This window comes from Mustela nigripes, chromosome 3, assembly GCF_022355385.1.
Source record: "Mustela nigripes isolate SB6536 chromosome 3, MUSNIG.SB6536, whole genome shotgun sequence".
Classification (NCBI taxonomy): Eukaryota; Metazoa; Chordata; class Mammalia; order Carnivora; family Mustelidae; genus Mustela; species Mustela nigripes.
In genome coordinates, this window is record NC_081559.1 from 118,047,157 (window position 1) to 118,066,717 (window position 19,561).

Genomic DNA, 19,561 nt, shown 5'->3' on the forward strand with positions numbered 1-19,561 from the left:
AGGTGGCTCAGTGGGTTTAAACCTCTGCCTTCGGCTCAGGTCATGGTCTCAGGGTCTCTTCTCAGCAGGGAGCCTGCTCCCCCCCCCCACCTGCCTGCTTCTCTTCCTGCCTCTCTGCCTACTTGTGATCTCTCTCTGTCAATTAAATAAATAAAATCCTTAAAATAAATGGCACAAACACTTTGAAGAGTCTGGTGGTTACTAAAAAGTTAAATCTATGCCTACCATGTGATCCAGCTAGTCCACTCCTGTTTGTTGATAAATGTTCATAGGAGCTTTATATGTTTATAGCCCCAAACTGGACACAGCTCAAATTCCAACAAGTGAATGGACATTCAGTGTCATGTCTATACAATGGAATATTATAATAGTTTGAATAAATAAATATTATATTGTTTCAAAATAAAATATTACCTTAGGTAGTTTATTTTATAGAGGGATTCATTTTGTCTAGCTATAATAATTGGGATATATTATTCTAGAAAGAGCTATAGAATTTATAGAATGCTGGTGACAACAGAGAGAAAAGTGACCAATTGTCTCTAATTGTGTTGGGAGAGGTAAGAAATTAAAAAAACTCTTCAAAAATCCATTTTTGGCATAGCGTCAAAGAAGATAGAGGAGTAATGATCTCCAAAACTTTGCTTTTCTATAAAAGCAACCAAAAAACTGCAGAAATGGTCCCAATAAATTTTTCACAACTTTGAAAATTCACCAAAGGTTTGCTGAATCCAGGGAGTATTTACAGGCATCCTTAGAAAATATTGCAGGTCCAGTTCCAGACCACCAGTATAAAGTGAATATCACAATATAGTGAGTCAAATGAATTTCTTGTTTCCCAGCTCATATGAAAGTGCCACTGCAATCTATTAAGTATGCAGCATCCTGTCTATTTAAAAAAAAAAATATTGCTAAAAATGTGAACTATCATCTGAGTTTTCAGTAACCCAAAATCTTTTTGCTGGTGGAGGGATCTTGCCTCAATTTTGATGGTTGCTGACTTATCAGGAGGGGATGTTTGCTAAATGTTGGGGTGACTGTAGTAGGTTCTCAAAATAAGACAACAGTGAAGTTTGATGCATCAATTGGTTCTTCCTTTCATGCATGATTTGATTTATTTATTTATTTATTTATTTATTTATTTATTTATTGTTATATGTGATGTTCATGTGTGTGAAATGCTACTGAACAGGATTTCACCCACAGTTGAACTTTGTTCAAAATTGGAGTCAATCCTCACAACACCCCACCACACTACTTTATCAACTAAGTTTATGTAATACTCTAAATCCTTTCTTATTTTTCAACAAATTTCACAGCATCCTCATCAAAAGTAGATTCTATTTCATAAAACCACTTTCTTTACTCAACCATAAGAAGCAATTCTTCATCCATTCTAGTTTGGTCACAAGATTGCAGCAATTCAGTCACACCTGCAGACTCCACTTCTCATTCTAATTTTTTTTGCTATTTCCACTCCATCTGTAGTTACTACCTCCATGAAGTCTGGAACCCCTCAAAGTCATCCATGACAGTTGGAATCAACTTCTTCTAAACTCTACTTAATTTGATAGCTTACCTCTTTCCATGAATCACAAATGTTTTTAATGGCATCTGGAATGGTCAATTTTTTAAAGAAGGTTTTCAATTACTGTGCCCAGATCCTTCAAAGGAATCACTGTCTGTAGCAGCTATAGCCTTTTGAATTGTGTTCTTAAGTAATAAGACTTGAAAAGTTAAAATTACTCATTGACCCAAGGGCTACAGAATGGTTGTTGTGTTAGCAGGCATACTAACAACATTAATCTCATTGTACTTCTCCCTCAGAGCTCTTGGGTGACCAGATGCATTGTCAATGAACAGTAATACTTTGAAAGGAATATTTTTTTCCTGAGCAGTAGTTCTCAACAGTGGGTGTAAATTGTTCAGTAAACCATGTTATAAACAGAAGTGCTGTCATCCAGCTTTTGTTGTTTCACTAATAGAGCACAGGTTGAAAAATAAAGATTTATGCTGCTTCCCAATTGCACAAACCAGTCAGCTAGAGAAAGAGACAGGGGTAGGCAGTTGAGAAGACTGTTATTCCGAACAACTCCTCAGTCCTGTATTTATTAGATACAAGATAACAGTCAACAAAGGAGGCGATGGAGATTGTAGATAAGCAGGATATGTCTGATCAAGCAGTATAGGATTTGTGGTTGAGTAAACACATTTAAAGGCATCATTTAATTAACTACAGGTGATCTTTGAGGAAGGAGAGATAACAGAAAAAAGAAGCAGGTTCCCCCCTGAGCTGGCCTGGGGTTCCCAGCTGTTCAACTTCAAGGACATATATCATCCTCTCCCCCAAAGTCTGTTGCTAGCACATGTTTAAGCTCTTTGGTCAGTACATTGTACTGAGGTACCATTACAGAGTTAGTGTAATTATGAAGGGCCCTAGGATTTTCAAAATGGTAAATAAGCTTTGGCTTCAGCTTAAAGTCACCAGCTGCATTAGCCCCTAACAGGAGAGTCAGACTGTCCTTTGAAGCTTTGAAGCAAGGCATTGACTTCTGTCTAGCTATGAAAGTACTAGATGGATAATTCTTCCAGTAGAATATTGTGTCACCTACACTGAAAACCTGTTGCTTTGTGTAGGCACCTTCATTAATTATCTTAGCTAGTTCTTCTAGATAACTTGTTGCAGCTTCTACATCAGCACTTGCTGCTTCACCTTGGCATTTTTATATGATGGAGATGGCCTCTTAAGCCTCATGGATCCTCTGCTAGCTTCAGACAGTATGCTTACCTTTCTCACTCCATAGAACTGCAGAAAATTAGGGCCTTACTCTGGATAAAGATTTGGCTTAATGGAGTGTTGTGGCTGGTTTGATCATCTGTTCAGATAATTACAACTTTCTCTATAACAGCAATAAGGCTGTTTCACTTTCTTATCATTCCTGTGTTTACTAGAGTGGCACTTTCAATTTCCTCCAAGAACTGTTCCTTTGCATTAACAAGTTGGCTATTTGGCACAAGTGGCCTAGCTTTCGGCCTATATCAGCTTTTGAAAAGCCTTCCTCACTAAGGTTACTCATTTCTGACATTCGATTTAAAGTGAGAGATGTGTGATTTTTCCTTTCACCTGAACTCTTAGAAGCATTGTAGATTTATTAATTGGTCTAATTTCAATGTTGTTGTGTTTCAGGGTATAGAAACACTGGAGAAGAGGGAGAAAGATGGGGGAATAGCCCTGGTCATTGGAGTAGTCAGAACACAAATAATATATATTTTTTAAAGGTTTTATTTATTTATTATTTATTTGAGAGAAAGTGAGAGTGAAAGAGCACAAGCAGGAGGGAGCAGCAGAGGGAGAGGGAGAAGCAGGCTCCTCACTGAGCAGGGAGTCCAATGTGGGGCTCAATCCCTGAACCCTAAGATCATGACCTGAGCCAAAGGCTGATGCTTAAGTGAATGAGACCCCAGCATCCCCACAAATGAGATTTATTGATTGAGTTCTCCATCTTGTTTGGGGACAGTCTATGGAAGCTCCAAATAATTACCATAGGAACATCAAATGTCATTGATCACAGATCACCATAGCAAATATAACAAATAATGAAAATGTTTAAAATATTGCAAGCACTACCAAAATTTGACAGACCAGTTGAGCAATTGGCGCTGATAGACTTGCTCAAGATAGGGTTGCTGTAAACCTTCGATTTGTTTAAAAAAAAATGTGGCAAAACAAAACATGATAAAGCGAAGCAAAATAAAATGAGGTGTGCCTGTATTCAAGAAAAACAGCTGAATATTGGTAAGTCAGTTTTGTGGCACTTTAACTTGGTCTAGTCCCAGTGTGCCTCTTCTCCAGCAACACAGGGACCCTGAAAGTGGCAGCTCACATTCCCAGCGCACCCTGTCTGCTCAGCCCTACTCATTGTCTGGTCTTGCTCCAGGCATCATTTAAAACCAGGTAGCCTAAGTAAGATTTGTGTATTCCTTTCACTTATTTAGCTTTACTGAAATGTGTGCATCTGAATGTCATTTTTAATCCTTTTTTTTAAAGGTTTTATTTATTTATTTGAGAGAGAAAGAGCACAAGTGGGAGGAGGGGTAGACAGAGAGGAAGAAGCAGACTCCCCCCTGAGAAAGAAGCCTGAAGCAAGGCTTGACCCCAGTACCCCAGGATCATGACCTGACCTGAAGACACATGTGTAAACTGACTGAGCCACCTGTGCAACTCCTGTGTGTCATTTTTAAGCAAAATATTCTACTAGAGATTGGCAATTTGTTTTATTTTGGATTTCAAAACCCAGATTCTTTTCAACAGGAAAGAAAACTTATAGTTGTTGACAATAAAACAGTCAGATAATCTGGTGATAGTGAACCTGTTACTGTTTCAGTCCATTTTGTAATACTCGGTGATAAAATTTCATGACATTCTATGATTTAAAGGAGAATCCTCCTCAAAATGAGTATTTCCCTATAAATGAATTCTTATAAAAGCAACTAGCTTATAAATCAGTGTGAAGAGATTGTGGCAGAGGTTTCAAAGGAAAAAGAGGACTAAAAAGTATTTTACAGTTGAGCACATACCAAATTATGCACAAAAATTAGCTATTACAATAGAGTTATAAAGAAATTATTATAATAAAATTAGCTACATTTTAGAAATCTTGGAAGAGAGTTGTGGGTGGGAAAAGATAGAAAGATGAGAGGATAAGGTATAGTGCACACCGAATTTCATATTAAGGGGAAAGCACTGATGCAGAAACAGTGGAATACTGAGATAGGGATGGGGACATCCGTGGAGTTATATCCAAGGATGAAAATGTAAAAGCTCAAATTTCCACAAATTTTCTTTTCAGCCATGTTTCATCGGTAGGAGTTGCCTCACAAAGAAATGCTCACAAAGAAATCTCCTCAGGATTTACTTTCTATTACTTTTCTGGACTTAAAATGATATTTAGATCCTTGCACATTCCAATTTGGGAAATACAAATCCGGCTTGAGACGAGATAGCTTGTGCATAGCCAGTAGAGGTGCGGAATCTTACCCTCCCTCAATCCCACCCTTACCTCATCCCCAGCCTGCTTTCTGTTACTACAGTCAGTTTACATTTTCCAGAATTTTATATAAATGAAATCATACCATTTGTATGATTTTTTTTTGTTTGGCTTCTTTCACATCCATAATTATATATAGTTTTACCCTTGTTACCTTATGGATCAGTTCTCCATTCCATTCATCACTGAGTAATATTCCATTGCTGGCTATACCATTTGTATAACCATCCACTCACCTGGTAAGGTACATTTGTTCTGTTGTAAATTTTGGTGTACTACAGATAAAGCTTCTATAAATATTTATGGACAAGTCTTTGTGTTGACATATGCTCATTTCTTTTTGATAAAATACTAGTCATGGAATAGCTGCATATTATTGAGGTGTATGTTGAATTTTTTAACAAACTGCAATACTGTTTTCCCATTTGACAAATTGTCATACTATCTGTGTAAAGAGAGTCCCTGATGTGGTCAGTTTTTAAATTGAGGCATTCTAATAGACCAATTGTGATCTGTCATTGTGGCTTTAATTTGCATTTCTTGAATGACTAATAATATTGAGCATTTTTTCATGTGCTTACTTACCATCCATATATCTTCTTTTGTGAAATGTCTATTCAAATATGCTGCCCCAAATTAGAAGTTTAGTTATGATGAAGTCCAATTTATCATATTTTAATGGATCATGATTTGGCACTGAATTTAAGAAATCTTTGACTAGGGGTGTTTGCATGGCTCTGTTGGTTAAGTGTCTGCTTTCGGCTCAGGTCATGATCCCAGGGTCCCGGGATGGAGTCCCACATCCAAGTGGAGAGCCTGCTTCTCCTTCTCCTTCTGCCATGCCAACCGCTTATGGTCTCTGGCTCTCTCTATCAAATGAATAGATACAACTAAAAAAAAAAGAAAGAAAGAAATCTTAGACTAATCCAAAACAGAAATTTTCATCTATGTTTATTCTTAAGTTTTTTTGTTTTATAATATTCTCTCATGTCTTTGATCCATTTGGTGTTAATGCTTGTTTTAAGAGTGAGGTAGAGATGAACACTATTTTTTTTAATATTTTATTTATTTATCAGAGAGAGAGAGGGAGAGAGAGCGAGCACAGGCAGACAGAATGGCAGGCAGAGGCAGAGGGAGAAGCAGGCTCCCTGCCGAGCAAGGAGCCCGATGTGGGACTCGGTCCCAGGACGCTGGGATCATGACCTGAGCCGAAGGCAGTTGCTTAACCAACTGAGCCACCCAGGTGTCCCTGAACGCTATTTTTAAAATAATATCTGATTACTCCAATGTTTGTTCAAAATATTATTCTTTATCAGTTGAATGGTTTCATGCTCTTATCAAAAAATAAATTGATCATATATGTGCAGATTAATTTCTGGACATTCAATTCTGTTGAGCTGGCCTTTTTATATATTTTGACACTAATATCACACCATCTCAGTTGCTGTAGCTTTTTAATTTCTTGAAATCAAGAGCTTAGGTTCCAGGTGCCTGGGTGGCTCAGTGAGTTAAAGCCTCTGCCTTAGGCTTAGGTTATGGTCCCAGAGTCCTGGGATCAAGCCCCAGAGCCCCATATCGGGCTCTCTGCTCAGCGGGGAGCCTCCTTCTCCCCATCTCTCTCTGCCTGCCTCTCTGCCTACTTGTGATCTCTGTCTGTCAAATAAATATATAAAACCTTCAATAAAAGAAAAAGAGTTTAGGTCCCTTAGCTATGTAATTCTTACATGAAATTATTTTAGGTACTTAAGGCTCTTGCTGTTTCTATATTAAAAACATTAAATTGTCACTGTATTTGTAGGGGTATTTGGATTTTTATAGGGATTATTTTGAACCTGTAACTAAATTTGAGGAAAGTAAAGATTTACCAATTTTGAGTTTTGAGATCCTTGCACCTGGCATATCTCTCCATTTTTTAAGCTTTCTTTAATTTCTCTCTGAAATTGCTTTTTAGTGCTCAGTTCATAGATGTTGCATATATTTTATCAGATTTATTCATAGGTAGTTCATAATTTTTAGATGGTATAAAAATGGTAGCATTATTTAAATTCAATTTCTAGTTTTTCTTTGCTAATGTAATAGAGACACAAATGATTTTTATATTGATTTTGTGTTCTTTAACCTTGGAAAAATCATACTAATTTCTACGAACTACAGATGATCATGTTTGTCTGTGAATAAATATATTTTTAATTATTCCTTTCCAACATGGGTACATTTTACTTTATTTTTTATTGATTTATGGCACTGTAAGATTCTCCAGCATAATGCACACTACATTTGGTGAGAGTGGACATTCATAATTGGTTTCTGATCTTAGGGAAAGAGCATTAAATATTCCAACATTAAGTATGATATTAGTGGTGTGTTTTCATAGATGTCCTTCATCATGTTGAAGAAATCCCTCTCTATTATGACTTTGTTGAAAAGCATTTTATCATGAATGAACGCTCGATTTTGTCAAATGCCTTGTTTTATTTTATTTTTTATTTATTTATTTTAAAATTTCTTTTCAGTGTTCCAGAATTCATTGTTTATGCACCACACCCAGTGCTCCATGCAATACATGCCCTCCATAATACCCACCACCAGGCTCACCCAACTTCCTACTCCCTCCCCTCCAAAACCCTCAGTTTGTTTCTCAGAGTTGACCTTGTATTGTATTATATTAATTTATTTTCAGAGTTAAGCCAATCTTTCATTTTTTGGATATACCCCACTTGATCAAAATGGTTTAAATTTTTTATGTTATTGGATTCAATCTTCAAAAATGTCAAGAATTTTTGCAGATATATTTCTGGGATATTGGTTTGTAACTTTCTCTTCTCTTAATGCCTTTATGTGAAATAAAATGTGATGTGTTATATTTTCACATATTTCATTGAAGGTAGTTTATAACTAAATATTGAGTTCTTATTTTGCCCATAACTATTCAAAAAAGTGTTGTTTAATTTCCAAATATTTAGGGATTTATATGCCCTAGTATCAGAGTAATGGTAGCTATAGAGATTTAGTTGGGAAATCCTCACTTTTCTTGAATTTTCTGAAGAAGTGTGTGTAGCACTGGGATTACTTTTTCTTGAAGTATTTGGCAAAATTCTCCCAGTTAAGCTACCTAGGCCTGGAATTTCTTTCATGTGTAAGTTTTCAACTAAAATTTAAATTCTTTTGGAGATATAGGACTATTCAGATCACTTGCTTTTGGTAATTTAGGTCTTTTTAGAAATGTATGCATTTTATTTTAATCTAACTTGTGAACATAAATTTATTATTCTTTTCTAATATATATTTTAAGAGTTATAAATTCCTGTTGAGTAGTGTTTAACAGACTCTCCTCAAGTTTGATATGTTGTATTTTCATTTACAATACACTCACAATATTTTGTCACTTTATTTGTAATTTATTCTTTTATCCATGCTGGTTTAGATACGTGTTTAATTTCCAAGTGTTTTTGAATCTTCCCTATTTCTTTCTGTTTTTAATTTCTAATTTAATATAGACTTAGTCAGGTAACATATTTCAATTGACTCCAAATCTTTAAATTTTGTTGGTGTTTATGCTACAGTTTATCCTGGAACATAATATGTATGTATTTATATGCATACATTATACATGTATGCATGTACTCTGTTGTTCTGGGTAAAAAATGTTTTTTTCAAATGTCAGGTATGCTAAAATGGTTGATAGTGCTATTCAAGGCTTATATATTTTTACTGACTTTTTGATGAGTTGTTTTTCAAGTATAATGATAATAATGCCTATTTCTCCAGCTATCATTATTTTAAAAATTAGTTTTGTCATTTGCTCATTATATGCTAGGTTTCTACATTTACAGTTGCATGTATTAATAAGATATTGGCATTTTTGTCATGGAGATGTCTTTTCTATATTTCTTGACCTAAAGTCTATTTTTTCTGATATTAATATTGCTGCTCCATCTCTCTGATGATTCTTATTTTTTGAAGGTTTTTATTTGAATTCCAGTATAGTTAACATACACTGTTAAAATATATATATATATATATATATAGCTTTGCACAGTGGCAGTATCGTAGCCAATGAGGTTTATCCGAGGCGCGATTATTGCTAATTGAATATATATATATATATATATATATATATATACATGTGTATATATATAATATACATACCACATTTTCTTTACCCATTTTTCTATCAATGGACACTTGGGCTCCTTTCAGAATTGTACATAATCATGTGATAAATGCATATATCCTTCTGAACTAATGTTTTTGGATTATTTGAGTAAATACCCAATAGTGCAATTACTGATGGTAGGGAAGCTCTATTTTAATTCTTTTATTCTTATTTTCTTAATGAATCCTGTTATAATCTTTTACATCCCATCTATTCTTCATTGGTGAAGTTAAAGAATGTTTATTATAGAAAGGATAAAGTTGGATCTTGTTTTTTTTAATCAAAATCTGAGTGCAAAATTAGAATCCATGAGTAGGTGTTTGATGAAAATGATGGAAAAATTGCAGTTTCAGGGGAGTCTAAAAGTGTTAATCTACTAACTTCAAATCTACAATTTATGAATGTAGAAGTATATGAAAGAGTTGGGTGAAGTTAAGCTTGTTGTGATGAGAAGGGTAGAGTGGTATCAATAGCTCAAAATTTCCTGAGTTCAAGTTTATCTTGATTTTGAAATATGAGACAAATGAAAGGAGTCCCTTTTGCAACAAAAGGATATCTTCCTTGAGCCTGTGGATTTATCACCAAGATTTTATTTCTTATAAGAGGGCAGTGATAAATTGCAATTATGTATTCAAAAATCCAAATGAAAAAGTATGAATTCAGTGATTTATTATTTCATTGTGGTCAAGTTAAATACACAGAGACAGAAAATAGAAGAAAATACATTTTAACTATATTATCTCCACCTTAATGAGCTGTTGAATACAGACTTTTTGAAGCACAGATACCATCAGTTAACTGATCTATGGGTTTTTTTTTTAGATTTAATGCATTTAAATATTCAGATATTCTCATACTATTGGTGAAAGTGTGAACTGTTATAGTTTTTAGAAGGTGGCTTTGTATTGTGTATCAAAATGTAAATCACACATATCATTTGGTTCAATAATAATCATTTCTAAGAATATTGTGAATGGGAAAAAATTACATGTAGTAGAAAAATTAAGACAAGAGAATTGTGATACTATACATAATAACAATAACAATTCTTAAATTTCAAAGTAAGTTTTAACCTTTATTTATATTTTGAAAAAATACTAACATATTTCTGAAATACAGAAGAAGAGCACTTAATATTAAACTTGAAGGAGATTAATGCTTTCTAGATTAGAATACCTATAATCATCATGGCAGTAGGGTCGTGCCATTTACAATAACAAGGAATTGAGAGATAATTTTCTTTCACCAAATATGAAAACTTTCTTGATTTGTTAATTTTTATTTTCATCTTAAAAAATGAAATTAGAAATCTCATGGAAGAATTAATTTGTGAAGCCTCAAAATATCTTCTGACAAACTGACATACAACAGAAAGTTATGATAGCATTTATAGTTACTCAGTAACCAATGACCTATACATGTAATACCTATACTGAAATTTGCATTTTAATTACATAATCTTACCCACCGAGGCATGAGTTATTTTATACAGTTCGAACAACAGACATATTTAGGAGACTGACTAAAGTGGATATGCTCAATACTTGTTTTAATGACTGAAACTGTAAATTTTTTTATAATGAAATTTGATTGGATTTCTTATACTCTGCATAATGGTTTCTTTTGTCCCATGAACAAAACAATAAATGCAGCATGTATATCAGAGCATATTAACATATAATAAATATTAATTATTACACAATAAAAAGCTTAAAAATGAATAATAATGTAATATCTTAAGATAATCAGAAGCATTGAAGAACAGGAATTTTCTCTAGACAAAATGATATAGTATATTTAGAAGTCAATAAATAGTAAATAGTCTGTGATAATACATTAGAAGGAAGGAGATTTAAAAGCAGAATAGAATTATGGCTGGAGGAAGAAAGCCGAAGATAAACACCTATCAGCTTATTTTGACATTCTGTTCAATTAAAGCATCTTGGGGCTTCTGTGTGGAGAAGCTTTTTGGGTACATCTTCATAGTGGACTGGAAAAGAGTCTTGAAGAGAAGGTATAGACATGCTAAGGGCATGGACAGTAGACATCACAGTTTGTTTGTTTGTTTAATTTTTTAAAGATTTTATTTATTTATTTGACAGACAGAGATCACAAGTAGGCAGAGAGGCAGGCAGAGAGAGAGAGAGGAGGAAGCAGGCTCCCTGCTGAGCAGAGAGCCCGATGAAGGACTCCATCCCAGGACCCTGAGATCATGACCTGAGCAGAAGGCAGCGGCTTAGCCCACTGAGCCACCCAGGCGCCCCGACATCACAGTTTTGATGGGTGTTATTTTGCTTTTTAGAGGTACAGGGAGGAGAAATTATCATTTCATAATATGTCTCCACTAACTTCCAATCGCTGAATAAGACCCAAAGTCTTTACAAGAAAGCATCATTCAGAGTCCCATCAAGAGACAGAAACCACACCAATTGTCTGAACAGAGAACATTTAATGTAAAGAACTAGATATAAAGTACTAAATAAGTAACTGAAAAGGTATAAAGAGATTACACGGGGGTTATCACAGAGGTAGCAGAAAGCAGCCCACACACCTAAAGCGGAAAGAAAAAAAAAGAAAAGCAGTAGAGTCAGGGTATATTTTGTGGTGTGAAAAGCAGAAAACAAAAACAGAAACAATATAATATATATATATATATATTATTGAAATACATATATTACAGTCTTGAGACAGAATTCCTTCTTCAGGAATTTAGGTTTTGCTCTGAAGTGCATCAACAATTGGGAGAGACCCACATTGTGTAGGGTAACTAGATTTACTTAAAGTTAACTTATCGTAAATGTTAATCATATTACAAATTAGCTTCACAGGTAAGAGTAATTAAAACATAAACACGTAGATGGTGTTTTGAGGAAGTGAAATTCCGATGTATGAGGAGAAGAGAGCATGACTTGGCTAGCACTAGTGTCCCTGAGCTAGAAAAGGGACCCGGTGGAATGGCTCAATGAATCCGGTCATGAAAATGTTGGAAAAACTGTAAAATGGATACAGTTGCCATTACAGGAGGTAATTGGGGCTGTCCAGGTGAAGAAGCATTTCTGGGCTGAAGCTCAAAAACATGAGCAGGCAGGCAGTTCACCAGCAGTAAATAAGTAGTAGAGAACAAAACAAAACAAACAAAAAAGAAACAAACAAAAAAGCGGAAGTCCCTTCTTCAGCCTTGCCACTTCTTTCTTGAGCCTACATCCCCTGCTTCCCAGATTATACAATGCTAGAATCGATCAGCAAAATTCCATCAGGGTAGTAGACCTATGTTATACTGTGAGAATGTCAAGATGAGCAAAGCTCTCTGTGGACTAAAAACAGAAAAGAGCCGGAGTTGACATGCCCCTGAGATAAGTTTGTGGCAGGTATTAGAATATTGTTAACTGATATAGCCACTCAATCACTCTGTGGTTCTTTTTGCCACTCACCTTGTTTTATTTTATTTTATTTTATTTTATTTTGCCAGTTTTAATTTACTTTAATAACATTTAACAAGAATTATCAGTATTACAGATATTCTTTTTCTTTTTCTTTTTTTTAATTTATTTTTAATTTATTTTTAGCATAACAGTATTCATTGTTTTTGTACCACACCCAGTGCTCCATGCAATCCGTGCCCTCTCTAATACCCACCACCTGGTTCCCCCAACCTCCCACCCCCCCCACCACTTAAAACGCCTCAGATTGTTGTTTTATTTTTCTGCCTATCACTTATCACTGCATACAACACTAATCAAGTGATACTGTACTGGCAATTTGTCGTGAATTATTTTCTGTGCACTTCCTTTTAGTTAACCAAAGAATTTTACTTCTTGTGTGTTCATTTCATATTTTATATCTTAAGCATTTTCCCCTGTTATATCCATGGTTGCTATTTTAAAATCCATGTAATATTCATACTATTTTCCCATCATTTAGTGGATTTTTCTGTCTGATAAGATATTTCTGCCAAAAATGAACTCAAAACTTATTTTAATTTTCCATCGCTGTTATAGGACATTGCCCAGAGGTAAACAACTTAAAATGATTAACATTACATCAGCTCCAGGTCAGTTCTCCATAACTTAGCTTGTTTCTCTGCTCAGTTCCTCCTACGGCTGCACTCAGGTTGTTGCCTAGGATGTGTTCTCCTCTGGAAGCTTGATAAAGATAGAATCCACTTCCAAACTCATTAGGTTATTGGCAGAATTCAGTTTCTTGCAGCTCAATGACTGAGAGCCCGGCTTCTTACTGCTTGTCAGCTGGAGATCTCAAATACTAAAACCTACGTGCAGTCCCCTACCAAGTGGCCCCCTTCACAGGCTGTTCACATGTTCACAACATGGCTGTTTGCCTCTTCAAGGCCGGCAGGTAATTCTCACTAGAGTGTGCCAGCAAGATGAACTTTTGCTAGCCAAATAGTCTGTTGGGTAGAAGCAAGTCACAGGTCCCTCAGGGTAGGAAATTTTACAAATATATGACTGTGTGATTCATTTGCAGTCATTTGTGTATATGTTCACCACAAAACCGCACAAAATAAATGAAAAAGTCACAGACACCCAAAAAATAACCCAAACTTATTTTGCTATTTACTTCTTACGTAATTTCACTGATTCATAGTTCTTTTCTCATTGGCAGATGAATTAAATTCCTATGGCTGTGTGACAAATTACTTCAAACTTGGTGACTAAAATAACATACATTCTCTTATAGTTCTTGAGGCCAGAAGTCAGAAATGGATTTCACTGGGCTGAAATAAAGGTGTCAACAGGGTGCACTTTTTACAGAAGCTCTAGGGAAAAATCAATTTATTTATCTTTTCCTGCTTTTAGAGGCTGTCCTCCTCACGGCCCCACTACCATCACCTCATCTTTCCCTGCTTTCATTTCACATCACCTTTCTCTCTACCTTCAACTCTTCCTCTAAGTCTCTCTCATAAGGATGACTGTAAATACATTTGGGCCTACCCAGACAATGCCAGGTAAATTACTCATTGCACAGTGCTTAACTTAATCACACTTGCAAATTCCCTGTTACCATATAAAGTAACATCCACAAGTACCAAGAATTAGATCATGGATATTTGGGGGGACACATAACAAGTATTCAAAACTGGTGTGCTTATTTTTTTTTTAATTTTTTTTATTTATCAGAGAGAGAGAGATAGAGAGAGAGAAGAGAGACTGAGAGAGAGAGCATTGATCTGGGAGGAGAGGGAGAAACAGGCTCCTTGCAGTCAGGGGGCCCGATGCAGGATATGATTCCAGGACCCTGGGACTATGATCTGAGCTGAAGGCAGATTTTCAACTCACTGAGCCACCGAGGCACCCCTTGTGTGCCTATTTATCTATTTATTTATTTTTTTAAAATTAATTTATTTATTTTCAGCATAACAGTATTCATTATTTTTTCACCACACCCTGTGCTCCATGCAGTCCGTGCCCTCTCTAATACCCACCACCTGGTACCTCAACATCCCATCCCCCCGCCACTTCAAACCCCTCAGATTGTTTTTCAGAGTCCATAGTCTCTCATGATTCACCTATTTAAATGACAACTCATTTTTTAGCCACTCTCAAGGGTAACATCCAACAATATAAAAGAAACCACTAAGCTCTGTATGTCCTCATGCTTATCCACCCCTTTATTGATCCTACAATTTCCAGGTCTTAGTGGACTTGCATTTTCATTAACATCATCTAGATTTCTCCTGAAATAAACACACTTCCATTTTTTTACAGTCTAATTGTTACAGAAAATCTAGAAATCAGTGAATATAAAAAGAAACAAATAATTACTTCACTTCCCAAGGGCAACCTATATGAAGATACAGTTTTTCCCTGTGTTTGTCTTATTCACGTGCTTGTTAACTTTTTATTATACTAGCATATTGCATGTATAACAATGTTTTCTCTTGCACAACTTCACATTTAAGTTATGTGCATGTTTCCATTCTCTGTTACGGAGATTCTCTACTATGGAGCATTACAGGAGTCATGCTCCCATTAATAGCACTATGATAAATATCATGGCACATGCAAGTGTTTGAAAATTCAGATATGAATTTGAGATGCATTCAAAAAATGGATTTTTGTTTCAAATATGATGAATATTTGAAATTCTTTTGATAGTAATAGCAAAATGGGATATAGCAAGAAGGATATACCAGTTTACAGTACCTGTACAGTGTACCTGAGAGATTTCTCTGCTTTCATCTCTGAGCCAGCACCAGACCCATTGCTCAAAGAAAGTCATGTCAGTTTGGGCCTCTTGCCTATTCTACTAAATGCTCATTATCTTTTTCTTTTCATAGGCCCCTGATTTAATGGCTTTCTACTTGGAATGTAGTGGTTCATACTCTTCAGCTTCCCTCCTGGACTTGTCTGGGGAAAAACAGTATGGTTGTATCAGTTTTCTATTGCCACCATAACAAATTAACACAAATTTAACAACTTAAACAGCACATATTTATTATCTTATATTTCTGTAAGCCAAAAGAGGTACATGGTTTCATCAGCCTGAAACTAAGATGCTGGCAGCATTGTATTCTTTCTGGAGGGTCTAAGGAAAAAATTATTTCCTTTCTCAAACTTTCCCAAGGTTCTTGGCAGAGTAGAGCTTCTGTGGTTATAGGTCTGAAGTCTCCAGTTCCTTGCCAGCTGTCAACTAAGAGACAACACATGATTCTAAAGATCGCTGTATTACTTGGCTTTCTTCCACCATATTCAAAATAGGCGTAGTGCTTGTTTCCTCTCATGCTTTTAATCTCTGCTCTTCTATCACATTTCTGTGATGCCACCATCTTGCTCTGTTAATAGACTCATCAGATTAGATTGAATTTATGGGGTTAATTCAGGATAATGTCTGCATCCCAAAGTCCTTAAATTTAATAACGTTTGTAGAGTCCCTCTTTGGCATGAAGGAGCATATTCACATGGATATATTTGGAAGATAATAATTATTTCCACCCTGATGGAGATGAAAGAGAAGACAGCATATATAGCTTTTCAAGCTGGACACAGCTCTTATTTACTGTGGGGCTTATGCAAGTTTTTTACCCTTTTTGGACTTCTGTTTCCATATCTGTAGAATGGAAATAGTTATTCTGGTTAAGAGAAGCAAACAGTGAACAAATACATATTTATAGGGAAAGTATCAGGTTGTCCCCTATAGAGGAGATTAGGGGTCAGTTTAGTCTGTGTATTGAATAAAGGTCTCATCCAGAAATGAGACATGCCTGAGAAAGCTTTAGAGGGATGAAGCAAATTTCTAAGTCAAGTCTGCTCAGGGGTAACTGATCTTGGGTTTCTTCTAGAATCAATTTTGGCTAGACCATAATGGATGACAAAGAAAGTGGTCCCAGGTGAGCCTGGAAAGGCAGGCAGTTATTAAGTCAGGCAGTGCTTTGCAATCCAAGGCAAGGGGATTGAAATTCATTAACTGAAATGGAAAAACAGAGGGCTAAGTGGAACTGTGAGTATAAAGAGAGACCATTCTTTGAGATGTGGTTATTTAATGAGAATTTAACTTTCTATGCTATTTACTTTCATTGTGATAGTCATAATTTTATACTGTTCCAATTTTTCCCAGATTTTTCAAGTAAATATAGCATTCTTTGAGATATAAATCATATTATGTCACATTACATCCCTTTGGGGGCAACAGTTCATACATTCAGAGGTAAGATATAGCATTCTCACTATAGAACTCAGGTTATCTCCATCCTGAGTTACAGGTACAAAGCGATGGATTCATATAGTAATATCACAGGTTCTCCAAAATGTAAAAGATGTAAGGGTGGGCGAAGGAGGTTTTTGTCCCTTATTTCTTTTTAAACATTTGGGCCAAGAAAATTTAAGCAGGGATTTTACTGAGGTATTATAGTCAGTATTAGTCAGCAACGATAAAAAGCAAAGATATATTATGGATGGTTTTCTAACTCTTTAAAGTAGAGGACAGATAAAGAGTATAATAAACGAGTCTTAATATAAACTTAAAAGTTGATTGAAAAGAAGTTGTTGATTTGTAATTTCACAATCTAAGAAAGGAAAAGGATAAGAGCAAAGCCTAATTTAATCAATTATCCTAACAAGTATATATTGATGACTTATTGGTAGGTAATTAAGTGTACATCTACAATACTGATTGATGTAGAAGTTAATTTGGAAACAAATTTTAATGTGATAATCTACAAATATTTTATTTTATTTCAATTATGTAAAAAAGGGATGATGAGAGAAAAATGATGAATTACAGCTCTCAGATTTTATGTCTAGTTGCTTTCCATCTTGCTTCCTTCTGCTGTAGCCACTCTGGTATACTGGCCATCTCACAAACACATTGGAGGTTCTCACTGTCAGGTGTTTGTGCTGATAGTCATCTGCCAGCCGTGTTCTTTCATCCAGTACCCCTACACCAACTCTTTATCTGCCTCAAGAATATGCTCATTAGTGCCTTTCTCCCTTAGCCTGACTGGCTTATCTAATTAACCTACTTGCAACCACCTCATCCCATGTGCTGGTCTATTTTTTTTTTTCCTCTAGAATATTAAAAAACATAGTAAAGAAACATTTATTAGCTTTGTTGGCATTTATTAGCTTTGTTAAAAAGCCAAAATAGAGCTCAATAAATATTTGTTGAATTACAGACTGCATAATATTACATATACTGCTAATTGTATTTTCATTACTTCCAAACACCTCAGCTTGTGTAGAGTTAATCCTGTTATAAAGACATATTTTGTGATTAATCTGTATTTTTTTTCCTCAGATTTAATTGTTACAGATAACTTAGAATAAAAAAAGAGGGTATGTGTATGTGAGGCTGGTATTTGTCCTTATTGTCCTTGAGAACTAACCATCACACTTTATTTTTTCAATTAATCATTTAATGAGGATATCTCATTCTTTATGAATTAAGCATAACATCAACTTACATTTAAAAATTACATGTTGGCAATGATATTTCCATATTCCTGTTAAAATTGTGATTTTGGCAAAAGGAAAAATATATCTGAAGAGCAAAATACATACAATTACAAAAATAGTTAATAAGTTTATCATAAATAAATCATATTGAAAAATTGTGCCATTGGTTATTTCAAAAACTTTAGTAGACTAAAATTAAGTTTCTGAGGACATACTAAATTAAGAATTTTGAACATGTTTATTGAAACTCTATCTTTAAGTCTTTTTTCATTCTGAATTGCTTATTGTTATACTACCAAAATGAAATTGGCCTTTATGGATTGAATTTATGTCCTGCAATTCCGCTAAATATGCTTATTAATTCTAAACCTTTTTTTTTTTTTTGGTAGTAGAATCTTTAGGGTATTCTACATATAATATCATGTTGTCTGTAAACAGATTATTTTACTTCCTTCTTTCCAATTTAGAAGAACATTTTTTCTTGACCAGTTGCTCTAGCTAGAATTTGGACAGAAGTAGTAAAAACAGTCAACCCTGTCCTTACTGGGAAAGTTTTCAGTCTTTTATCACTGAGTGTAAGGTTAGCTGTGGGCTTCTCTCTATATTCTCTCCATAGGCTTTGTTTGCTGAGGAAATTTCCTTCTATTTCTAGTTTGTTGAGAGTTTTTATCATGAAGATGTATTGGATTTGTTGAATCTTTTTTTTCTTTCTTTCTTTTTTTGGACATCAATTAAAATGATCATGTAACTTTTACCTCATTCTGTTAATGTGGTTTATTACATTGATTGATTGATTGATTGATTGATTGCTTTTCTTATGTAGAACCATCCTTGAATTCCAGGAATAAGTACTATGTGTTCAGAGTATATAATCTATTTTTAAAAAAATATATTTTATTTATTTATTTGAGAGAGTACATAAGTGAGCAGTGAGCAGGAGAAGAAGAGAGAGAGAAGCAGACTCCTCCCTGAACAGGTAGTCCAACAAAGGACTCCGTTCCAGAAACCTGACATCATGTTAACCAACTGAGCCATCCAGGAATCCTGAGAGTATAAAATCTTTTTAATGTGTATTGAGTTCTATTTACTAGCATTTGGTTGAGGATTTTTGAATCTATATTCATCAGGGATATTGGTCTTTAATTCTCTTTTCTGGTAGAATTTTTATCTAAATTTGATATTAAAATAATGCCCTCACAGAATAAGTTTGGAAGTTTTTCCCTTCTTCAGGTTTTTTTTTTAAACCTTTTTTTTTTTTAATAATTTAAATGTTTGATAGAATTCACCAGTGAAGCCATCTAGTCCTGAAATCTTATCTGCTGGGATGTTTTGATAACTAATTCAACCTCCTTACTAGTTATAGGTATCTTCAGATTTTCTCTTTCTTTGGGATTCAGTGTTGGTAGATTGTGTATTTCTAAATTTGTTGTTAAATCTAGGATATTCAA

General features: G+C 34.8%; 1 protein-coding gene and 1 pseudogene across 1 annotated transcript in view; both read left to right on the forward strand.

Annotated features, from left to right (window-relative positions):
* The window catches only part of SNTG1 (syntrophin gamma 1), a 383,856-nt gene that overhangs the window by 223,163 nt on the left and 141,132 nt on the right, over positions 1-19,561 (forward strand). The gene's annotated exons all lie outside the window — the stretch shown is intronic.
* Positions 9,076-9,200, forward strand: LOC132014648 (U4 spliceosomal RNA; annotated as a pseudogene).